Here is a 14,552-nt window from a genome sequence, read left to right as displayed (position 1 = left end):
CATTTCCTCCCACAAAACAACTCAATTTCCATCAAAAAATATCCTTAGAAGGATGTTTTTCATTTAGATAGTTGTGCTGTCTCCAAGATCAACCAGTCAGACAGGTCTATAGGTTTATGACTTTCTCTAAATTTTTTTAGCTGGATACATCCTTATAACCCAAAGGCACAACTAAAAAGCCAGTATCCTCGACATCATTAAATCCTTTGCAAAGGATTTAAATTCAAGGCAATAAACTAATGTAGTCAGTGGGCTAACATAAGCTAGGTTGGTTTTCGCTATCTAGCTTCTTGCAGAGACTCTGCCAAATTTACTTGGACTGTTTACATTGTAGATGGCCCCTTAATTACCTCTACAAAAATCTAGCAGCACATCTTGGTCCACACCCTTTTTTTACAGCAAACAGCAATGCCTTTCAATGCCTCTGAGTGAGTGCTCTGCAATTAAGCCTGTTTTGCAGGAGTCTCTGGGCAGCAAAGAACTAAGGACACATCTCATTCCAGTTCATCCGTAGGTCCTAAGGAAGCCATCAAGCAAACCTAGGTGCCTGGATGTCTTTTTTCCATGAAGTATTTCAGAGTCATGAGGAGTTTAGCAGCAGACTACATCATATCTGGTGGTCTGAGAAGTATTTCAGAGGAAAAATAAGTATGCTGTGATCCTGTTCCCAAGGGAAGATGGGAGATTGTAGTCAGAGGTTGAAGAAAGTGATCTACTCCCAGTTCACAGAAGTGAAGAGCTCACATGGCAAGTGGCAAACCTGATGTGCCAGTGAAACACCAAGGGTACTTACCATGGACTCAAAGATCATTAGGATCCACAAACTGCAATTTAAGCATCACCAGTTTAGGCTTTAATAATAAAGACAGTCCATATATGGCCTAATTTTTTTGGTCTAAAATTTTCATTTTTATGGCTCTGCAGACACCAACAACTTTTCTCACAATCACTGCTCACATCTTAAAGCCAGGTTTCCAAGCTTCCCACCCAGCATTTTCAGGTTACCAGCGGAAGAAAACCTCTAACACTACAAATGTTTTTTGAGTAGGATAATCAAGTCAGTCCAAATGTTTATGTTCCTGATTCATTTGTAGCATAACTTCTGTGTGACTACATTCAGAACATTAGTGCTGTACTAGGCAAGCTAAAGACAGACATGCATCAGGACTTCAAAAACCCTCAGCACTCGAGGGTGAAAGAAAATTGCAAAAGAGGAAGAGCATGGAGAAATTGCAATGTCAAATTAGTACTCCAGGCTAATGGATAAATAAATAGCTCAACCCCTTTCTATCAGTCTGACAGTGACCCTAATAAAATATCAACACAATTGACAAAAGGATTAAGAACTATGTAGAACTGTATATAGATATTTGTGGAAAATAACTCCTATCAAATAAATTTATGTCCTATCATGATTTTTATAGCAGTAATAGGGGTGGTAGAAGAGCTTAAATGCATATAAAGGATTTTGATGGGTACCAACATTTGCACTGGAAAGACAGAGGATGAAGACATCAATAAAATGTGTGGTAAGTTTAATCAAAACTGTATTGTCAAAATATGAATTTCTATTGGCAACGACCATCAAGCAACAGTCTTAAGGGATGCTCCATAGGCAGAGAATCCCCTCAGGCATCCATGGCTCTGACCAATCATGGGTCATGATTTGATAGCAAACTTGCAGTGCTGCACTTTGGCCAAAACACCAATGCAAACTTTGGATCTTTGAACAGATCTGTACTAAATCCAGTATGGGAATCATAGGAATAATGCTGCTTCAGTGCATCTACTTCTGATGTCAAGGGAACACTGGAAATCAGACAGGACCCCATAGAATGGCCAAGGGGTTTTAAAGATGTGCCTTATGAAGATTACAACCCATCACTCCATTTCTGTCCTCAAAAAGATAAAGAAAGAAAACTTTACCAAGGAGAAGCGATTCATCAAAAATACAAGGACAAGATTCACAGGCCGAAGGCAGAGGCAACTGATGCAGCATCTTCAGGAGGGTTGGTTACTTTGGATTCCCTTGATAGCCCACAGACAAAAAAAGGTTCTTGCAGGACGCAGTTTATCTATCTGAGAAACCTGGTCTAGTGGAAGGTATCCCTGCCCATGTCAGAGGGGTTGGAATCTGATGATCTTCAAGGTCCTTTCCAACCCAAATCATTCCCCGATTTGGTGATTCTATGATTCAGCAAGCAGACCCTTCTTTTAGCACAGCAGCAGTTTACATCTAGACACTTAAGAGCAGTGAAGAGCCACCAGTTTGTTGAAATAGTGTTAAAAATTAGCAAAGTTAGTTGATACTGTTCATTGATACCCTGTGAAGCAGTTAACCTAGAGAGATGGGAGCAACTGCAGAAATACATCCAAAAAGACCATTTAAATTGTTTTGCTCAGTAACTAGATATAAGGTGTTGCCAGCAGCTCTTCTTGGGTTGTCCATGCTCTGAGCAAAAATGGAGATTTTTAAAGAAGATACCACAAATGCTGGCCTAGCATCTCTAATAAAAACCTTCACACCTGCTGCCTGTTTTTGTGCTCTTCAGGTTCCACTTCGTGAGAAGCAGAGGCGGAAGGAAAAGCAGGAGTTACCTGGGCCAGTTCACATCTTGTGTTGCAACTTTGTGGGAGGGAATGCTTGCTCTTGCTATTGTAAATTAAGGAGAATAATTCCCTCATCTCTGTCTGGGGTGGAGCTGCCCCTGAATTGCACACCTTTGGTTTCTGAAATCCAGCCAAGGGCTATTACAGTCCTGTGTGTGACCAAGAAGCAGACAATCAGCTTAACTTGTCCATGCTAGTTTGGTTCTGGTACTCTCACTGTCCTGGCAGCCCTAGGAACAAAGATAATAGAGCAATGGGTAAAGAAATAGAAAGTGACATGGCTATTTTCAGACTATCAAGTGAAATCTGTTCTCCAGTCCAGCAGAAATTCAGATTTGTTGGGTCACTGTTAAACCAAATAAGAACAGCTGCCTAGCAAGAACCCAATCCACTGACAAATGGTCGAGCTGACACATGGAGAGAGGATAGTGTTACTAAGAAAAGTTGCTTAGAGTAGAGGACGTCTGGTCACTTTCTGTAGTGCCAGGTGACAAAACAAAACCAAAAGAAAAGGATGCAAGAGGAGGTTTTTAGGTACTTTTTAAACCATGTGTTTGCTTTGAGTCCAAAACTCAAAATTAGCTTAAGCTCCTGTTGTGTTTACCATCCCAGTCCCTCAAAAGTATCAGGGGATGGCCAAAAGGCTTCTCCAATTTTCCTGTGCATGGCATTTGTACATACAGATCTCCATTTTATGGTGTGCACAAAAGTGAGAGGGAAGCTCTAGCCTAAGTAAACAGCCCCTGTAGGAACAATGTTTAGGCATTCCTATGTAATTTCATCTGAAGAACTCAAAATATTTATAAACTGTCATTAACTAACCTCCCAACATTTCCTGTAAAATACATTTGGGGACATGGTATAGAAGCTCTGGAGTAATTGTTTTTTGTTTGGATTTTTTTTTTAATTTTACCAGCCCATTTTAGTTAAAAGTGAGATGGCTGGAAGCTAAACAAATGCTGAAGCTGGGACCTTAAAACTGGAACACATCTCTGGATTTAGCAGCTTAAATTTTCCAACAAATGCAGTTTTACAGCATGAAGTCTCCAAAGCTGAACATCTCAGACTTAAAGACATCAGGCTTAACTTATGTTTAGAGGTCCCTCAGCACCTGATAGTCTTCGCAGCTGCTGAGTTTTATTGCCAGAACCAGACAGTTCAAACTGGGGACATCAGCCAGTTTAATAAAAGCACAGCAAAATATCTCAACTGTGACCTATTTCAAGTATCGTGTGTTATGGGCATGCTCATGCCTTATCACAAAGCCATGAAAGCCAAAGTGTGCACAGGATGTTGGGCTGGAAACAGCAGCTTGCTACACCTGGTTGTGGAGCACTTGTCCATTACAAGGAGAAGCCCAACTCTCTGACAGTGAAATCCACAGTTACACCAAGCACAGGCTCAGAAAATTCTAACAACACTGCTCAGACCAAAACCAAAGGAAAGTAATGGCACAAGAAAAAAGTCTCAACCTTCTCCTCCAAACAGACTTTTTTCTTCAAAATTATTATGAGGTGCTAAGAGTAAATTTGAGCATCAGACTATGGTACAGACATTCTTACTTTGCACAGATCCATCCATGTCTAAAAGTAAAGGACCTCCTAGAAATCTTTCTATAATACAAATAAGGCATATGTTTGTTTCTGCTAGTTTCTATAGGGGCCTAAACTGCAGAGCAGAGCTACCAGAGGGTGGGAAAGTGGCTAGAGAGGATATGTCAATTGTCATGAACTCTCTCAAATAAATGGGAATGTGATGGCTAGCATCATAAACGGGGCTAGACCTCTCAGACCAGAATTGAAAAAGGAATCACTGGGGACTTCCCATGCCAGGAATAAGTTTAGACCCCAAGTCAGACATGCCTTACTGCATTTGTTGGAAAATTTAAGGCGCTAAATCCACAGCCATGTTCCAGTTTTAAGATTTTGTCTTCAGCATTTGCTTAGTTGCAGCCAGGTCACTCTCAACTGAAATGGGATGGCAACAGGATAAAAAGATGACATTATTCCAAATATTCTAGACCAGAAGCACTGTTTGTAGTTCTATAAATCAAATGGACCTGACTTTGCAGAGAAAAAAAAATGACCTGACAGGGAAGAAATAATATTTAAAGCATGATCCTTCAGGGCTTTCACAAAAGTTAAAGTTTTTTGCTTGGCCAGTGCTCACTATCACTCGGGTTCACAGGCACAGTCAGTGCTGTAGGTCTCTACACCTGCCTTTTAAGCTGGATAGTAATGCCTGAGTTTTCCCATGCCCTTCTTTGGAGGGAATGCTGGCCTAGAACAGCTCCATCTCTTAGCCACAGATGCTACCTCCATAATCTCTAAAACCTCTTTTTTGGCCTGTTATGTTTGGGCTGAATCAGCTCCCTGAGCCACTTCCTGAGCAGCTCCCCTGCATGGTCAGCAGAAAGGTCAGGACAAGTACCCAGAGCCTCGGAGGTTCTGTAGTCACCAGTGTGTGGAGCCATGGATGATGTTGGGTTTGGCTGGAGCTGAAAGGTGTGTCCCAGCTGTTTGTTTTTACAGGTGACTGCTGGTGAGCAGACAACTAACAGCCTCATCCCAAAACTCAGCACTTGGCTAGATGAATCCCATTTTCAGTTTCCCTAAAGAAAAACAGCCGTGAAAACAGGTCTTTGAGGTGAACATGCACCCATAATTCTCTTGAGACTGTCTACCTACACATCACAAATTCATCTGCTTCACCTCAGCCCTGTGAGTAAATAGGTGATAGATATAGAAGCTGATACAGTAAACAAAGATATATCCAGCAAAAACTGAGAACAGATTTGATGTCTTGGAAACTAAACCCAGGGTATATCCCTGCTTGTAGCCCTAGGGATTGAGGAAACATTTTGTTTTTTGAAGACTGCTTTCAGTTCTGAAAAACCTCCATTTCCATTGCCATCTGCCTCATTTTGATTCCACTGGTTCCTAGTTTGCACTGACAACATCTCTACCTGATGTCAGACTGTCCCAGTGACTGAAAATGTGCTCACATTTATGGTTCACACCTGATCAGCTACACAAATTCCATTAATGACTTCTCAAGGAGCTGTTTCTCAGCAGCTTGGTGGCCAAATTCTCTCCATATGTAGTCCAGACAATTCATTTTATACAAGACTGTAAATACACTCCATGATATTACATAGTTATTCATTTAGCTTTGAATACCTCCTCCAAGTTCATTGCTTTGGCTTACTTTATCGGCCTTGGCAGAAAGACCCCACACTGTCACATTGCACAAACAGGCTGAGAAGCTGCTTTGCCTGGATGTGTTACTGCGAAGAGCTAGAAATTTTGGCTGGCTCTCTGCACTATAGTGACTCTCAGACCAGGTACATCTTGCCCAGCCACTGGTTCAAAGGACTGGTGACTCTCACTGTCTCTCTGTTCCGCACTGACCAGCAACTGGGTCTGTCCTTTGCTATTTCTTTCTCCATCTGGCCTTCACCTCTCCCAATCTCCTTCCATTCACCTTCCTTCTTTTCTGCAACTCATGTCCTTTTGGTTTTCCTTCGCCTTAGCTTCTTTCTTGCTAAACCTATGAAAGACTTGGATCATAACAATGATTGCCAGCATGCTATTTCATCCATTTATATGTTTCCCCTTTTCCCATCCTGTTTCCCTTTTCACAACAAAGACCAGAGACTGCAAAGCAGAAATTACTTCCTGGAGAAGGTTTTTCCAACACTCAGGCAGGTGGGACCCCATTCTGCCATATACAGTGCTGTCGCCGGTTGGCCACAAGGTTTTCGGGGTGAAGGAAGAGACGAGATGGGCTCCATGATCAGAAGGCTTGATTTATTAAGTTATGATATAAACATCTATTTAAACTATACTAAAAAGAAAAAGAAAAGGAGAGTTTCCAGAAGCTGCTAGCTACCTAAGAATAGAAAGTAAAGAATGATCAACAAACCTTGCTCTCTCGGACTGTGTCCGAGAGAGCTCAGTTGTGGATTGGCTATTATTTCCAAACACTCAGTCTGGGCCAATCCAGAACTGACCTGTTGCATTCCACAGAAGCAGACAATCTCTTGTTTACATCTTGTTTCTGGGGCCTCAGCTTCCCAGAAGGAAAAAATCCTAAAGAAAGGATTTTAGTGAAAAGGATGTCTACGACACAGTGCTGATAAGTAGGAGTATAAAACTCTTCAAAGAGTGGAAAACCATAGGAATGTAATAAAAACAGGTACCCAGAAGCCCATCCCTCCTTGATTTCCCTCATCTTTCAAAGAGTATATTTATATCTATGCTCCACAACATTGGATTTCTTTAGGACTGTGTCATATTAAAAGCAAGTTGATTATTTCTCCACACAAACCTAGGAACTAAGTTGTGCCTTGTACAAATGTATAGATAGATGTGTTTCAGAGTTTCCTATAAGCTAAAAGAGCATGAAGGAATAGATTTTTTTTTAAATTAAATCCACTGATCAGAGCCGTATCCTTTTTCTTGCCTTGGGAAAAAAGTCAAAATAAGTCATTAAATATGTTCGTATTGGTATATCAGAATCGTTTCTCAAGTGAGAAATAAACAAATAATTTTCAAATATGGTTAGATATATCTTGACCTTAAAAGAAATCATGAATTTTTTAAATGCTACTGCTGTAAAAAACACAACAGTCCCCTAGAGATCTGGATCATCTTTTCAACAGATAGAGAACACCCCTAGTAAACACAGATGCTGTTTAACTATGGTTTTCAGTGCCGCTGAAGTTAGAGGTTGCTCTTGCAGCTGCTGAGTACAATTTTTTATGTCTGCACCACTAAAGCCTCTAAGAACCTGAACACACAGAATCAGAGATCATCCTCCCTTTCATGAGTATTTTCCAACTGGGTAAACCAAACCCTTAAAAAACCCCATACAACCAGCGCCACTGTAAGCCCCACATGCAGCCATAGCAGGGAGGGCTCGGGGCTCTCTGTGGGCAGCTCACAGGTGCTTGTGAAGCAGCAGTGAGTTACCTAAAGCACAGCAGTCTTTGGAGCTTGACAGCCATGGCTTTGGCAAAGGGATGGGCAAGCCTTGGCTGGCCAGGGCTCAGCTCCCCCCTTGCACCGTGGGTAGGAGTCACATTCCAGCAATTAGCACGGCAGCCCTAGGAACGCAGAGTGTGCAGGGCTGGCTGGCTGAGACCCCGTTCCAGCAGATCTGCCAGCTGGATCTCATCCCCTTGGCTGCCAGAAACAGCTTTGTATCATCAATCAGTTAACTAACACGCAGAAGGCAACTGTGATGTTGGTATGCAATTGCCTTTTAAATTATGGAATTATGAGGCCTTCCTCAGTCAAATTATGAGGATGCACAGTAAGAGTGTATAAGGGAGCCGTCACGGTCAGCTGTGTTCTGGGTTTCCTTTACCCTGCCAAAGGTAAAAGAAGTCATAACTTCTCCACAAAGCTGCAGTAACTGACTGAGTAAACACCAGCAGATCATTGCACATGAGAGGAAATAAAACAAATAAAAATAATTTTTAAAAAATAGTTAATACACATCACCTTCGAATTAACTTCATTCAGAGGGATTAGGCTCACATCTTTCACTTTGCATCTGCAATAGCCTGAGAGTACCTGCGCAGCTTCTGGAGTGGGTGGCAGAGAACTTCCCAAAGTTCTCATAATGACCTCACCACCTCTTAACATTGCTAATGGCTAACATAGTCAAAATAGGGTTCAGGACAAACTAGGAAAATTTTAGGAGAGATATAGAAGCTTTCAGAACCAGTCATGCAAAACTATTGCTTACTACAAACTGTCAGTTGCAAGCTTCTTCAGGAATAGGAATATCTTCATCCTGTTTAGAAAGTGCTCAACACCTTGCGAACACTGCTAATCAAAGCACACAAAAGAAGAGCTGCTAAATAACAGCTGATGCCAATACAAACAGGAAGGAACTCTGGATACCCAGATGCTGACATTGCACCGATGATTAAGGGTGTCCTTAAACCACTGCCAAACATATCACCAAGGAGAAGGTGGGGGAGAAAAGACAGGGAACAGAGAATGGATCTGCTTGACAATAAAGTCTAACAGTGCTTTATAAAATGCATGGTTCTGTAATTCAATTTGAAATACATTAAAATGTCCAGATTTCAGTCAGGTGAGGTACCAAACATTAAGTTTAATTAAACACCTACCAGTTTGCATTAACGGAGGTTTAGGTATCTCCCTTTTCTTTTAAAAGTGGAAGTTTAGAGAAAATAACCACTCAGTCTTGAAGAGGAACACACAGAGGTGACAGCTTTCTTAAAAATTCTTTTTGAATGTTTTGAGAACAGTCAGCATTGATCAGACTTCACATTTCAAAGCTTCACAGAGGAAGCAGCTTTGGACACAGATCTAAGGAAAGAAAGGTACGTTTGCAATGCATATGGTAGTCCATTAGCATTATATTTTCAACACTTGAGTGAAGTCTGTGATTTCCTGCATGTTGACTGGTGAGCTACAGTATAAACTCACTCTCACACAATATTTATAGCTGCTGGCATTCAAGACTCAGTTGCAATGTCTACTCAGCGTCTCTTCACATGAAGTCCTATAATGGGCTGCTTTAGCTTCGGGCAGGGTAAGACTTACCTTTGATTCATCTTTAGGTCAGCACGTCTTAATCACTTGCTGAGAGTTAACAAGCCTGCTGTCATTCTGTTAACATCCAAAGGAAAGAGCTTAAACTATAGATCTGGCAAGAAAATGCTGTTCTATCCTCCACTGGAATGCCATTTGCACATTTCACACACATCTTCTGGCTGACCTTGGCTGTCAGCACTGGAGAAGCCCCTGCTACTGACACACCACTGCTTCTAGACCAGTACTGCCAGGCTCACTGTCCAGCATCACTGCTGACCATTTCTGAAAGGCTTTCAAATGCCCACATTTGAAAGGACTTTAACTTCTTACTGGCCAAAAACGTAAAAAGTAGTAGTGCTTCAGTCATGGATGTGGGAGGGAGGATGGATTCGTAACACTGTCTTATCTTAGTAAGCTCTTAGTAGGCTCTTAGCACAGCCTCCATAGAGCTGCTGGGGAAGAGCTGCTTGGGATGAAGAAATTTTGTTTCTCCCTGCTCTGTCTTCTTCTTTACAAATATCTGTGCATTGTCTTCTGCCCTAAAAGTTTAAAAATCTAACCAAGTATTTCATATTTGTTACATCACAGTGTATTATGTTGAGAGCACAATCTCAGTTGATGCCTCCCAGTGAGAGGTACCAAGCAAGACACCCAATACAATGTCCATGAACATTGACAGAGAATTGGAAAGGGACTTGTGGAGGTTTGAAACCTCCTAACAGAAGGGTGTCAGGCATCTGTTTCTGGCTGTACTTATTCCCAACATAATTAAGACTCTGAAGAAAACCCTTGGAAGGTCAGATCAAAAGGCTCACAACAATGTCCAGGCAGTAACACTGGCCAGCAGCAGATGCAGAGCAGAAAACAGCATAAGAGGCCACAGACTGAGTAATCCCTTCCCTGGTACATGCTCCAAGCTTCCAGCACTGGCCATTTAGAGACTTCCTGAGCTAAAGGCCACATCCGGACCATTGTATTTAGTAGCCACTGATAGATGTATCTTCTATTAAATTGTATAATCTTTTTTTGAATCCATTTATACTTTTGGCCTCCACCACATCCCATGGCAATGAGTTACAAATTTTAATATAGTGTGTGAAAAAGTACTTCCTCTTGTTTTAAACCTGCTGCCTGATCATTTCATTGGGTGCCTCCAATTGTGACAAAAGAAATACTGATTAATCACTTCCTATTCACCTTCTCCACAGCACTGTTTTACAAACCCCTATCACCTCAATCAACTATACCCACCCTCACTCATCCTTTCTGCTATTTAATCTATGCTATGGACTCTGCCAGTTCTATTATTTCTATTATTAGAAATAATTATTTATATTATTTTATTAACATTAATTTTATTTCTATTATCTCTATTTCCCTACTATTACTTATCTTGTGGGTTTTTTTGTCCACACTTAATTTGCAACTGAAGCTTGCAAGAAATCCTTTCAATGATGCTAAGATGTTTCTCATGGTGGTAACACCTCATCCACAGTTCATTATGAATCCATATGTGCTAGACTCACTTTCCCCTTCTCCCTGTGCATTATTCCACATTTATCAACAATCATATCTGCTGGTTTATCAGCTAGTCACAAAATATGTTGAAAACTCTTGCAGAGACCAGCGTCATCATTTTTCAAAATTAATATACCTGGACCTATTTAAGCAACAGGACCCCAGCAGTTGGAGTCCAGCATATTCAATATAATTAGTCACTACTATCCCTATCTGCCTGGCATAATTCTCAGTCACCAGCAGGCTCTTGCCTTTCTGTACCTACCACACCAGGACCATGGAGATGGAGACAGTCAGCAGCTCAATGAGCCTGTAGGAAAGAGTGCTATGCTTCTTATTTTATGTTGAAAATAAACTTCCAGGCAGATGTGCTTACACCAGATGGGTTTGCCCAAGGCAGAACAAGATGTGGAAACCTGAACTCAGAAAGCCCCCTTGTGAAAGCCTTGCCTTGCAGACCAACAAAGGTCAGTGAGAGGGTTACAGGACACTGAGACTGGGTGAGACAGGGCCAGCAGTGGAACAGATGCATGGCTCCAAGACAAGCCCCCTTCCTAGGGACTCCCCTGTATCAGCTCCAGGCTATTTTCAATCTAGAAGCCTCCCAGCAGGAGAGCCACAAGCAGACAAAACTTTCCACTTCAAAGGGCTCCTGGAGTCTTCCAAGAATGGATGAAGGCTCCTGGGAATGAACTGTAGCTTCAGGGGTCATTTGGGTGTTAAATAGAGAGATCTGTTTCAGGGGCTGAGAGAGGAGAAGGAAAAGAACTTCCTTAGCCATCACTGTGGGGAAGGGAAAGAAGGACGCAGAGTCTGGCATAGTCCAGTTTCTCTGAGCAGGGTGAATTAAAAACAGAAACCCCCAACCAAACAGGAACACTTCTGCTAGAAATTTGGGGGGAGGAGGAAGAATGGGAGGAGCAGGAAGTGGTAACTTATTTGGACTCCTGAAATGAAACTCCAGTACTCACAGGGTTTCACAGCTCACCACTTGTTTTCACCTGGTAAAAAAAAAACTGAAGCAACAATTCAGGCCAGGTTTTTGTGCTGTCTGTGGCTGCTCTTGGACAGAACTTCAAAATCCAACAAAAAGAAAGCTATTTTATTTGCAACATTAGCCCTTTCCCTAGAGAAAATCCAATCTTTGTTCTTTAAAGCAACCACTTAACAAGCTTTCTCATCCCAGAATCTCTCATCTCTCCCCCCTCTCTCCAATGCATATACACTTTTATAATGGGCTTTTCCATGAACTCTGCTGACTTCACTGAAGTTGATTGAATATTTCAGAAACAATTTAAGCATTCCTGCCAAACACAGCTCCCTGGAAACCCAGCAAGGCTCTTGTGGAAGGTCTGGGCTGTTGCCTGTTCAGGTAGTGTCACTCTAGGATACTGAGAAAGAAACATAATCATAGAATCATAGAATCATTTAGGTTGGAAAAGAGCTTTAAGATCATCCAGCCCAACCATTAACTCAGCACTGCCAAGTCCACCACTAAACCATGTCCCTACGTGACTCATCTACACGGCTTTTTAAATACCTCCAGGGATGGTGACTCAACCACTTCCCTGGACAGCCTGTTCCAATGCTTGACAACCTTATGGTGAAGAAATTTTTCCTAATATCCAAACTAAATCTCCCCTGGGGCAACTTGAGGCCATTTCCTCTTTTTTCTTGTTACTTAGGAGAAGAGACCAACACTCAAATAATCTTTCTTGGAAAAGCCCCTTAGTTTAAGGATGGCATGAGCAACCGAAGATGACCAGACAGGAAGGATGTAAAATGTTGAGGTTCCAAGTTATGAATGAGCTCTTTGTCTGATTCTTCCCTCCACAGCCCTATTATACCCATCAGAAGCTTCCTGCAATGCTCTTCCAGTTGTACTGCACGAAGCTCTCATCCCTTTTTCCATCAGCTCAGTGATAAACATCCCCACAAGAAGTTTACTTGTAAAAAATATATGCAAAATTTCTGCATGCCCCAGGGTTCAACAGCAAGTAGAAGAACATAAAGTAAGATGGGGCGCTGTCCCTGCCTCCTCATTTTAGCTATCATTTTGGCACATGCCAGAACATCACCCCAAGCAAAACATAATCAGGTAATGAACAGGGATTTGCATGCAATTCCAGCAGTGGGCATGACCACAGGCACTGATCACTGCAAGTTATTCCTCCCAAGGATCTTTACAAATCCCATCTTTGCACACCAGCTGCACAATAAATGGCTGCAAGACCTTCTGTCATTTGTAGTTTTAACTGGATTATCAACTGAGGTGACATAGTAATTGACGTTTCTACACAAAAACATGTTTATTACAATGATGTAGAACTGACTCAGAGCACAAAGATGCTTTGAGGTTTTCCTGCTAGATCAGCAGATTCAAATCCCTTGTTGCCAGATTGGCATAAATTGCTAGCCAGTCCCTTCCCAAGAGACAAGCTTTGACTATCTCTCCTGACAACAGTGACTAGTCATGTACCAATTAGATGTGCATCCTTTCCAAAAACAGCGTCATGAACACCCATATAGAGTATCTTTGGATCTTACAACCCTCTCATTCCAGAAATCAGGCTTTTGAAAATGTCAGGGAAGATATCCTCAGCTTCCCCTAACATGCAAAAACACTTCCAAAATGTACACTGAAAGAAAAAGGTTGAAGCTAAAATAAAGATGGAACTGCAAGGTACAAGCAGAAATTATTCTTTAGTTATCTTTAAATATTTCTATTTTTACATGCAATTAGTTCTTTCATGTTCTTTACGTCTACCTCTGCTCATTTTAAGATCAAACTGCCAGCAATTTTTTTTTGTCAGCACTTCACTTAGAGCCTGCTCTCTGCCGCCCCTTCCCTCCCCACCTGCAGGCAAGCAGGGATCTGGGCCTCACAAGACAACTGTGGCGTGGGTGTTATTGGCTGTCTGTTTTGGCAGCCTCTCATCCTTTCTTCCAGTTCTGTTTTAAAACACAATCTAAATTAAAAAAAAAAAATTTGAAAAAAAAAATTAGGCATTCCTGCTCTCCCTACTCACTCGCATCAGCGGCGCTCCCATCACCACAGCCTAAAGCATGGCTGCAAAAGGAGCAGCACCAGGAAGGCTGGCAAATGTTCAGCAAGGAAAAAACTTACTCTGAGAAAAGGTACAGACTTCTGGAGGGGCAGAGGCAAAAACCGGGGGAAAGAGGACCAAGAGGATTTGGGCCCACTCTCTTCCACATTTAATAGCATTAGGTTCTAACATGCAATTTGGACTAAAAGACTAATTCTTTCCTGTGGTTTGATGGATGTTAACATCCTCTTTTTTATTACTCTTTAATAATGTATTACATAACATTCTGATACACTAATTACCATCTCATGTCATAGCAATTTTATTAAGAGCTTATACTTACAAATACCCACTCTGAAACAATTTCAGGACTTTTTGCCATTTTCTCTGAACTACGCTTGTTGAAGCACTGGCACTGCTCCGTGCACCTTCCAGTAACAACACACCTCTACACAAAGCTGTCTCCTGAGCCCTGGGAGCCAGGCATGGATTCTTCTTGCGTTTAGTCTCAAAGACTTGTAAACAAGTTACTTTTAGCACACTAGGTTGTGATTAAACACTGGTAACTCAGCCCTATTAGGTTCCTGTACCTGCTACAGCTCCAAATCCAGAAGCAATGCGAAGAGAGAAAAATTCCTTTATACCAAGTAATGGAAAATTTGTTAACTATTCTGCAGTTAGTGTTTGCTCATTAATATGTTATCATCTCACCAGGCAAGACTTGGTACCATGAGGTATTTTTCTGTATAAAACTGCTAATGCCATCGGGATTGTCCAAATGGGATCATCATCATTAAAAAGA

This window comes from Camarhynchus parvulus, chromosome 1 (assembly GCF_901933205.1).
Source record: "Camarhynchus parvulus chromosome 1, STF_HiC, whole genome shotgun sequence".
Classification (NCBI taxonomy): Eukaryota; Metazoa; Chordata; class Aves; order Passeriformes; family Thraupidae; genus Camarhynchus; species Camarhynchus parvulus.
The sequence above is the reverse complement of the archived record's forward strand: the minus strand, read 5'-3'. Positions refer to the sequence as shown.